This window comes from Cynocephalus volans, chromosome 7 (assembly GCF_027409185.1).
Source record: "Cynocephalus volans isolate mCynVol1 chromosome 7, mCynVol1.pri, whole genome shotgun sequence".
Taxonomy (NCBI): Eukaryota; Metazoa; Chordata; class Mammalia; order Dermoptera; family Cynocephalidae; genus Cynocephalus; species Cynocephalus volans.
The window spans coordinates 108,398,353-108,407,110 of record NC_084466.1 but is presented as its reverse complement, the minus strand read 5'-3'; the positions used below and the strand labels follow the sequence as shown (position 1 = coordinate 108,407,110).

Below are 8,758 nucleotides of genomic sequence, written 5' to 3'. Positions count from 1 at the left end.
CATTGGTGCATGCAGCCTGCACACATGCCATTTTAGTACCCTTTGTGGGTTTGTGTGCTTGAAGGAAGGTAGGCATGTGCAGAAAAAATATATTGCAGATGAAGGGGGCTGGAAGGGTCAACTGTCCCCCTTGGAGATGCTGAATAAACTGCACTGTGCACTTGTGTTTTGTCTGTGACCCATCACATGAGGTCAGATGTGGAATTTTCCACTTGTGGTGTCATGTTGGTGCTCAAAAATTTGGATTTTGGAGCATTTTATATTTCGGATTTTCTGATTAAGGATTCTCAACCTGTACTACTGATTCTGCTAAAGTGAAAAGAATAAAAAGAATTAAAAGGGGGTACAATGAACAGTTGTACATCAACAAATTGATGTTCTAGATAAAATGTACAAATTCCTAGAAACACAAAACCTATCATGACTAAATCCCGAAGAAATAAAAAAAAATCTGAATAGACCTATAACTAGTACAGAAATTTGAGTCAGTAATCAAAAATCTCTGGACAAAGAAAAGCTAAAGACCTGATGGCTTTACTTGTGAATTCTACCAAACATTTAAAGAAAAACTAATACCAGTCATTTCTGAACTTTCCCAAAAAACTGAAGAGGAGGGAATATTTGCTAACTCATTCTATGAGGCCAGCACTACCCAAAGCTAGACAATGACACTACAGAAAAGAAAACTACAGACCAATATCCCTTAAAAACATTGATGCAAAAATTCTCAACAAAAAACTAACAAAACCAATTTAGCACCATATTAAAATGATTATATACCATGACCAAGTGGTATTTATTCCTAGAATGCCAGGATGGTTCAATATACAAAAATCAATCAACCAATGTAATATATACCATTAAGAGAATAAAGGGGAAAACCACATGATCATTTTAATTGATGCAGAAAAAAACATTCAACAAAATTCAACATCCTTTCATAATAAAAACACTCAACAAAACTAGGAATAGAAAGAAACTACTTCAACATAATTAAAAATAATATATGAAAAACTCAGAGCAAACATCATACTCAATGGTGAAAGTCTGAAAGCTTTTTCTCTAAAGTCAGGAACTAGGCAAAGATACCCACTTTCACCACAACTGCTCTACATAGTACTATGTACTATATAGTACTTGTTCTGGCCAAAACAAGTAGGCAAGGAAAAGAAATAAAAGGCATCCAAATTGGAAAGGAAGAAGTAAAATTATCTCCATTCACAGATGATGTAATCTTACATGTACAAAACTCTAAAGATTCCACAAAAAATTTGTTTGAATTAATAAATGAATTCAGCAAAGTACAAGGACAAAAAGCAAGCACACACAAATCAGTTGCATTTCTATATGCTAATAATGTACAATCTGAAAAGGAAATTACAAAAATAATTCCATTTACAGCATCAAAAACATAAAAATACTTAGGAAGTAAGTTAACCAAGGAGGTGAAAGACATGTACAACAAAAACTACAAAACATTACTCAAAGAAATTAAAGAAGATAAATAAGTGGAAACACATTCCACATGCATGTATTGAAAGACTTAATACTGGTAAGATAATACTACCCAAAACAATCTACAAATTTAACATAATCCTTATCAAAATCTCAATGATATTTTTGGCAGAAATAGAAAAGCCCATCCAAAAATTTATATGGAATCTCAAGGGACTCTAAATGGCCAAAATAATCTTGAAATAGAAGAACAAAGCTGGAAGACTCAAACTTCCTGATCTCAGAACTTGATACAAAGCTACAGAAATCAAAACAATATGGTACTGACATAAAAACAAACACATAGACCAATAGAATAGAATAAACAGCCCAGAAATAAACCTTCCTATATATGGTCAAATGATTTTTTATAAGGAGGCCATTCAATGAGGAAAGGACAGTCTTTTCAACAAACGGTGCTGGGAAAATTGGATGTTCATATGTAAAAAAAACTGAAGTCGGACCTTTACCAAACACCATATACAAAAAATAACTGAAAATGGATCAAAGACCTAAATGTAAGACCTAAAACAATAAACCTCTCAGGAAAAACTTTGGGCAAAATTTTTATGACATTAGATTTGGCAATGATTTCTTGAATAGGAAACCAAAAGCATAGATAACAAAAGAAAAAAATTGACAAATTGGACTTCCTGAAAATAGAAACGTTTTGTTCATTAAAAAAAAAAAATCAACAGAGTATATAGTCAACCCATGGAATGGGAAAAAAATGTTTGCAGATTATGTTCCTGATAAGGAATTGATATTCAGAATACATAGAGAATTCCTAAAACTCAACAACAACAAAAAAAACAAATCACTTGATCCAAAAATGGGGCAAAAGCTTTGAATAGACATTTCTCCAAAAGAGATGTGCAGATGGTCAATAAGCACATTAAAAGATGCTCAATATCACTAATTATTAAGGAAATGCAAATTAAAACTGCAATGAGGTACTACGTCACACTTATTCAAATACCTACTATCAAAAGCACAGAAAATAGCAAGGTTGGCGATGATGTAGAGAGATTGGAACCCTGTGCACTATTGGCAGGAATGTAAAATGGTACAGCCATTAAGGTAAATAACATGGTGATTCATCTAAACATTAAAAATAGAATTAGCAATTCCACTTCTGAGTATGTACCCAAAAGAATTGATAGCAGGGTCTTGAAGAGATATTTGTACATCCATGTTCATAACAGTATTATTCACAATAGCTAAAACATGGAACAACCCAAGTGCTTATTGACAGGTGAATAGATAAGCAAAATGTGGTACATGCATGTAAGGAAATATTATACAGCCATGAAAAGGTAGGAAATTCTGACATACACTACAACATGAATAAACCTGGAGGACATTATGTTAAGTGCAATAAGCCAGTCGCAAAAAGACAAATACTGTATGATTCCACTTATATGATGAATTTAGAGCAGACAAAATCATAGACAGAAAGTAGAATGGTGGATGCCAGGGACTGAAGGAGAGGAGAATGGAGAACTATCTTTAAGAGTATAAAATTTCAGTTTTACAATATGAAAAGAGTGATGGAGATGGATGGTAGTGACGGTTGCACAATATAATGAACGTACAAGTGTACTTCAAAAAGTTTATAGAAAAATAGAATTAAAAAAATATCAGTCTTTCCATGCAGTTTTTGAATACCCTTCATATTTAATACCACTGAACTATATACTTTAAAATGTTAATATGATAAATTTTATGTTACGTGTATTTTACCACAATAAAAAAATTAAAATAAAAAAGAATACAGTGTCCGTGCTGGAAGTAGTCTAACTGCAGAATGATTTGGATTGGACCGTATTTCCTTGTTCTAAAATGTATATCTATTATGCTCTTTTCACATTTCTGAAACTGGGATATATCCCACAATCTATGTGTTCATTTAATGTGAATGTATTCTTCTTATTCCCCGTGAAATGTTATGCTAGATTGTCCTATTGCTGGTGGGTTATACTATTGATAGTGTTTTTGAGTATAGGAAATATGATCAGTTGAAGTAACCCTGATAGGCTTTATTGATACCAGTGATTCCATGGAGAGGTGAGAGTGTGATCAGTGATTACGGAGGCATCCTGAATGTTCCACCACCAGCCTCTGCTCTGCTTGGACAGTGTCTACTGCTTCATCATAGCGTTTTGCCCCTTTCTGATGGAAGACATGAAAGGAAAAATGAAAATAACCTCTGAAGAATAACTGCCTCAGGTAGGAAAAACTGAGGAATATATCAGCAGATTAGAGGATATAAAAGAACAATTTCTTCAGGGGAAGAGAAAGAACAGGAAAGTAAGATGGTAAGAAAGCCAAATCTTGAAATGTATCTGGTTTTACAATTTTGATTTTGAAGCCATGTAAATGTTTTACATAAATAATAAACAAAACAAAATATTGTACATAACAATGAAAACTAACTCAAGCAAAAAATATGGAAATTCTCTGTACTATCTTTGCAACTCTTCTATAAATCTAAAATTATTTGGAAATAAAAAGTTAAAAAAATTTAATTGAAAAAATAATCTTAATTATGTATCAAGTTGGTGGCAAAACCATAGAGAGAAGAATTTTTTGATGTCTGTCTGTGGTAGGCAGAATAATGGCTCCTCAAAGGTGTCCTTGTTCTAATGAATATGTTACATTACAATGACAAAAGGGTCTTTGAAGGTGTAAATAAGGTTATAGATCTTATAATAGGGAAATTATCCTGGAATATGTGGCTCTGTCCAATCTAATCACATAAGCCCTTAAAAGCAGAGAACTTTCCCTGACTAGAAGCAGAAGAGATGTGGCGGAAGAGGAAGTCCTAAGATTCCAAGAGTGAAAAGGACTCAGTGCAATGTTGCTGGTACTGAGATGGAGAGGTGCACGTGCAAGAACTGGAGAGAGGCTTCTAGGTGTTTACAGGGGCCCTAAGTCGACAGCCAGCAAAGAAATGAGGAGCTCAGTCCTACAACCACAGAAACTGATTGGTGCCAACAACTTGAAATAAATTCTTCCACAGAGCCCTCCAAATAACATCCCAGACTGGTCATCTTGATTTGGCCTCACAATCTTGAGCAGAGAAAGCTGCTAAGTGAACCTGGACTTCTGACCTACAGAACTGTGAGATGATACATTTGTGTTGTTTTAAGCTACTAAGCTTGTGGTAATATGTTATGGTAGCAAGAGACAAGTAATACACTACAAAACAATATTTTGGCTGTATTTTCCTGGAGAGATATATCATGAGGACAAAAAGAAGTAAAATAAATGTGAAACTTCATACTGAATAGTCTTACTTTTTAATTACATTGGAATTATTATTTTGAAATTGTTATCAATAGATATATATCAGTCATGGTTCCAGAAGGAAACAAATAACAGGCCAAAATTAGGGTAATTTGAGGACAGTTTAATAAAAACACTACAGTCTTGTGGGCAGAATGTAAGGAAGCTTACAAAGAGTGGTGAAGGAACTTATTACCCCTATACCTGAAGGAGCAAGGGAGAGAGTCATTCCTGGAACCTGTGAGAAGAGAGCTATATGAAGGCAGCTACCTGAAAAGAGCAGTAAATATTTGTTGAATAATTGAATGATGTAATTTCATTAAAGAGCATATCTGATAAAACTGCTTATGTAAAATACACAAGCAGCAAAAAAGACCACTATGGATCTAATGCCAAGGTACTTTCTCTAACCTGTCTCCCATGCCATCTTTACCACTAGATTTTTAAAAAATTTTAATTGAGCTTATTGTTCCCAGTTACTCATTCCTAGCTAATAAAAATACACATCCACTCCTTTTTCACTTAGCTTTGCAATCTCCTGTCTCTAGGAGCATAGTATATTTCTTGTCCCATTGACATAAGAAAAGACTTCAGAGATACTTTCATGGTTTGGACTTAGGATCCTGCATTCCTATAATCCAACAAACATAGGTAGCTATGGGTTCCAAGAGAATGTGAAGATGTGTGAAGCTGACCTAAACCCAACTTGTATCCTGGAGTCTGGAGCCTCAATGCAGAGCTCGGAGATAGCCATGTCCAGTTGTACCCAAATAAGCCCAGACAAGCACAGTCAAACTAAAGCTTGCACCCACAGCCTCCTGGCCCACTTACAGACCCATTCATATACATTAACTCAGAAATATTGTACTGGAGGTTCTAGCCAGAGCAATTAGGTAAGAACAAGAAATAAAAAGGTATCCATATTGGAAAGGAAGAAGTAAAAATAGCTCTGTTCACAGATGACATGGTCATTTCTCTATATAAAAAAAAAATCCTAAAGTATCCATTAAAATATTATTAGAAGTAATAAACAAGTTTGGTAAGTTTGCAGAATTGTAGATCAATATATAAAAATCACTCATATTTCTATACATTAGCAACGATCAATTTGAAAATGAAATTAATAAAACAACTTCATTGACAATAGCATCAAAAAGAATAGTTAGTAATAAATTTAACACAAAAGTGCGAGACTTGTACACTAAAAACTATAAGACATGTTTAAAAGAACTTAAAGACCTAAATAAATGAAAAAACATCCTGTGTTCATTGACTGGAAGATGCAGAATTGTTAAAATGGCAACACTCCCCAAATTGATCTACACATTCAATGCAATGTTTAACAAAATCCCAGCTGTCTCTTTCACAGAAATTGTCAAGGTGATCATAAAATTCATATGGAAATTCAAGGGAACCAGAATACACAAAGTGCTCTTGAAAAAAAGAAAAAATTTGGAGTACTCCCACTTCCTAATTTCAAAAACTTACTGCAAAGCTCCAGTAATCAAGACAATGTGGTACTGGCATAAGAACTGACTTACAGATCAACAGAACAGAGTTAAGAGTCCAGAAATAAACCCTTAAATTTATGGTCAGTTAGATTTCAACAAGGATGCCAAGATAATTCGATACAGAAAGAATTGTCTTTTCTACAAATGGTGTGGGGACAACTCAATATTCATATGCAAAAGAATGGAGTTGGACCCCTTACTCATACCGTATAGAAAAATTAACTCGAAATGGATCATAGACCTAAATAAAAGAGATAAAACTGTAACACTTCTAGAAGAAAACATCTTCTTGAACTCAAATTAAGCTCTGGTTTATTAGACATGACAGCAAAAGCACAAGTGACATAAGACAAAATTAGAAAAACTGAATTCATTAGAGTTAAAAACACTTTTGTGTTTCAAATGACACCATCAAAAAAATGTAAAATAACCCTACCTAATGAGAAAAAAAATTTGCAAATTATGTATCTGGTAATGGATTTTATCTAGAATATATATCTAAAAAACACTTATTACTCAACCATTAAAAAGAAAATTACTCAGATGAAAGTGAGTAAGGAAAAAAAAATGAAGGAAGAATTTGAACAGATATTTTTCCAAAGAAGACATGCAAATGCTAATGGCACATGAAAAAATGTTCAATATCGTTAGTCATTAGGGAAATGCAAATTAAAACCATGAGATACTATTTCATACCACTAAAGATACTATTTCATACCACTAAAAGCAAACATACAAAAACAGACATTATCAAGTGTTAGCGAGGAGGTGGAGAAATTAGAAATTTCATACATTGCTAGTTGGATTGTAAAACCGGCATCCACATTGGAAAACAGGTTGGCAATTTCTGAAAAAGCTAAACATAGAGTTACTGTATTGCGTAGCAATTCTATTTCTAGATACATACCCAAGAGAATTGAAAACATATGTCCATACAAAAACTTGGACCCAAATGTTCATAAAAGCATTATTCAGAATAGCCAACACGTTTAAATATCCCAAATGTTAATGAACTGATGAATGGATAAAGTGTGGTATATCCATGCAATGGACGTTATTTGGCAACTACAAGAAATGAAGTACAGATACGTACTACAACATTCAAGGACGAACCTTGAAAACATTATGCTTAGTGAAAGAAGCCAGACATAAAAGGCACACGTTGTATAATTTCATTTATGTGAAATGTCCAGTGAGAGAGATCCACAGAGATAAAAAAACAGATTAGTGGATTCCAGGGACTCGAGGGATGAAGGAATGAGGGATGAAGGCTAATGAATATTGTTCAAAGCCATCACACAAAAAAGGAAATCTCTACAGTTTGTTTGTTTTGTAAATTAATTTTCTCACATGATGAATAAGCAGGGTGTTTAAGCCTAAGTGATCATCTCATCCAGGTTTGTCACTCTATCTTTTCCTTCCCTCCCCTCTCCCTCCCTTCCTTCTTTCCTTCCTTCTCTTTCTTTTTTTATTTTATTTTGAACTTTTCGCTATGTACATTTTAAAACAATGGAGATTACAATGGACTTCCAATTTATTAGAGAGCACAATGGATGGCCAAAGATGCCTATCATCTGCCTTCAACAATTATCATCAATATATGGCCCAATTTTTTCATCTGTATCCTCATCGATCACTGTGTTATATATATATAGCACTCTGAGAAACAAATGTGCTCCTGTTCTGTCCCAGCGGCTGCCAGTGGGCAGATCGTGAGCTACCAGCTCTTCTGGGGCGGGCTGTAGAATGACAAAATTCTCACCAAAGGACCGAGCTCCAGGCAGTATGGGATGGTGTCTGGCAGCCAGTGCTGAGGGTGCCCAGGAATTCAGTGATGTGGAGAGGGTAATTGAGACCCTCAGCAAGAACTTCCATCAGTACTCGGTGAAGTGCGGGAAAGAGACGCCGATTCCCTCCGAGCTCTGGGACCTGGTCACCCAGCTGCTGCCCCATCTCATGCTGAGCAATTGTGGATGAGAAAACAACATTGACAACCTGGGCAGCTGTAACAACTCTAAACCGGAGTTTGGGAGTTTCTGGGAGATGATTGGAGAAGCAGCCAAGAACATGAAGCTGGAGAGCCCCCCTGGAATTCTTGGGGGGCTGCTGGGGAGAGGGAAACTAAAAGACTGTGAGTCTAGAAATAAAACTTCTCTCCACCACTGCCACACTGTTCCCCAGCCTGCGCCTCTCCTCATCTCTGCATAGTTGAGGTTCCTAATGCCCTTCCCCAGGGGTCTCTGCATGTCAGTCCTGGGCACTCCCTGGAGCTCATGGGTCCAGGTGTCCCCACCAGAGGGATATTGAGGCCAAAGATGGATATTGAGGGATGCTGAAGAGACAAGGACAGTGTAAGGGTCAAGTGTTTTATTAGTGGGGGAAGGGCAGAGGAGCTGGTCTATGGAGAACAATTTGAAGCGTGGAGCTGGGAATATAGCTAAACATTTGTCACTAGAAAGGGTCTC

The 8,758-nt window shown here is 35.5% G+C and overlaps 1 pseudogene; it reads left to right on the top strand.

Moving 5' to 3' along the window:
- The first annotated feature begins 8,078 nt into the window (after positions 1-8,078).
- Positions 8,079-8,501, top strand: LOC134381710 (protein S100-A14-like; annotated as a pseudogene).
- The last annotated feature ends 257 nt before the right edge of the window (positions 8,502-8,758 follow it).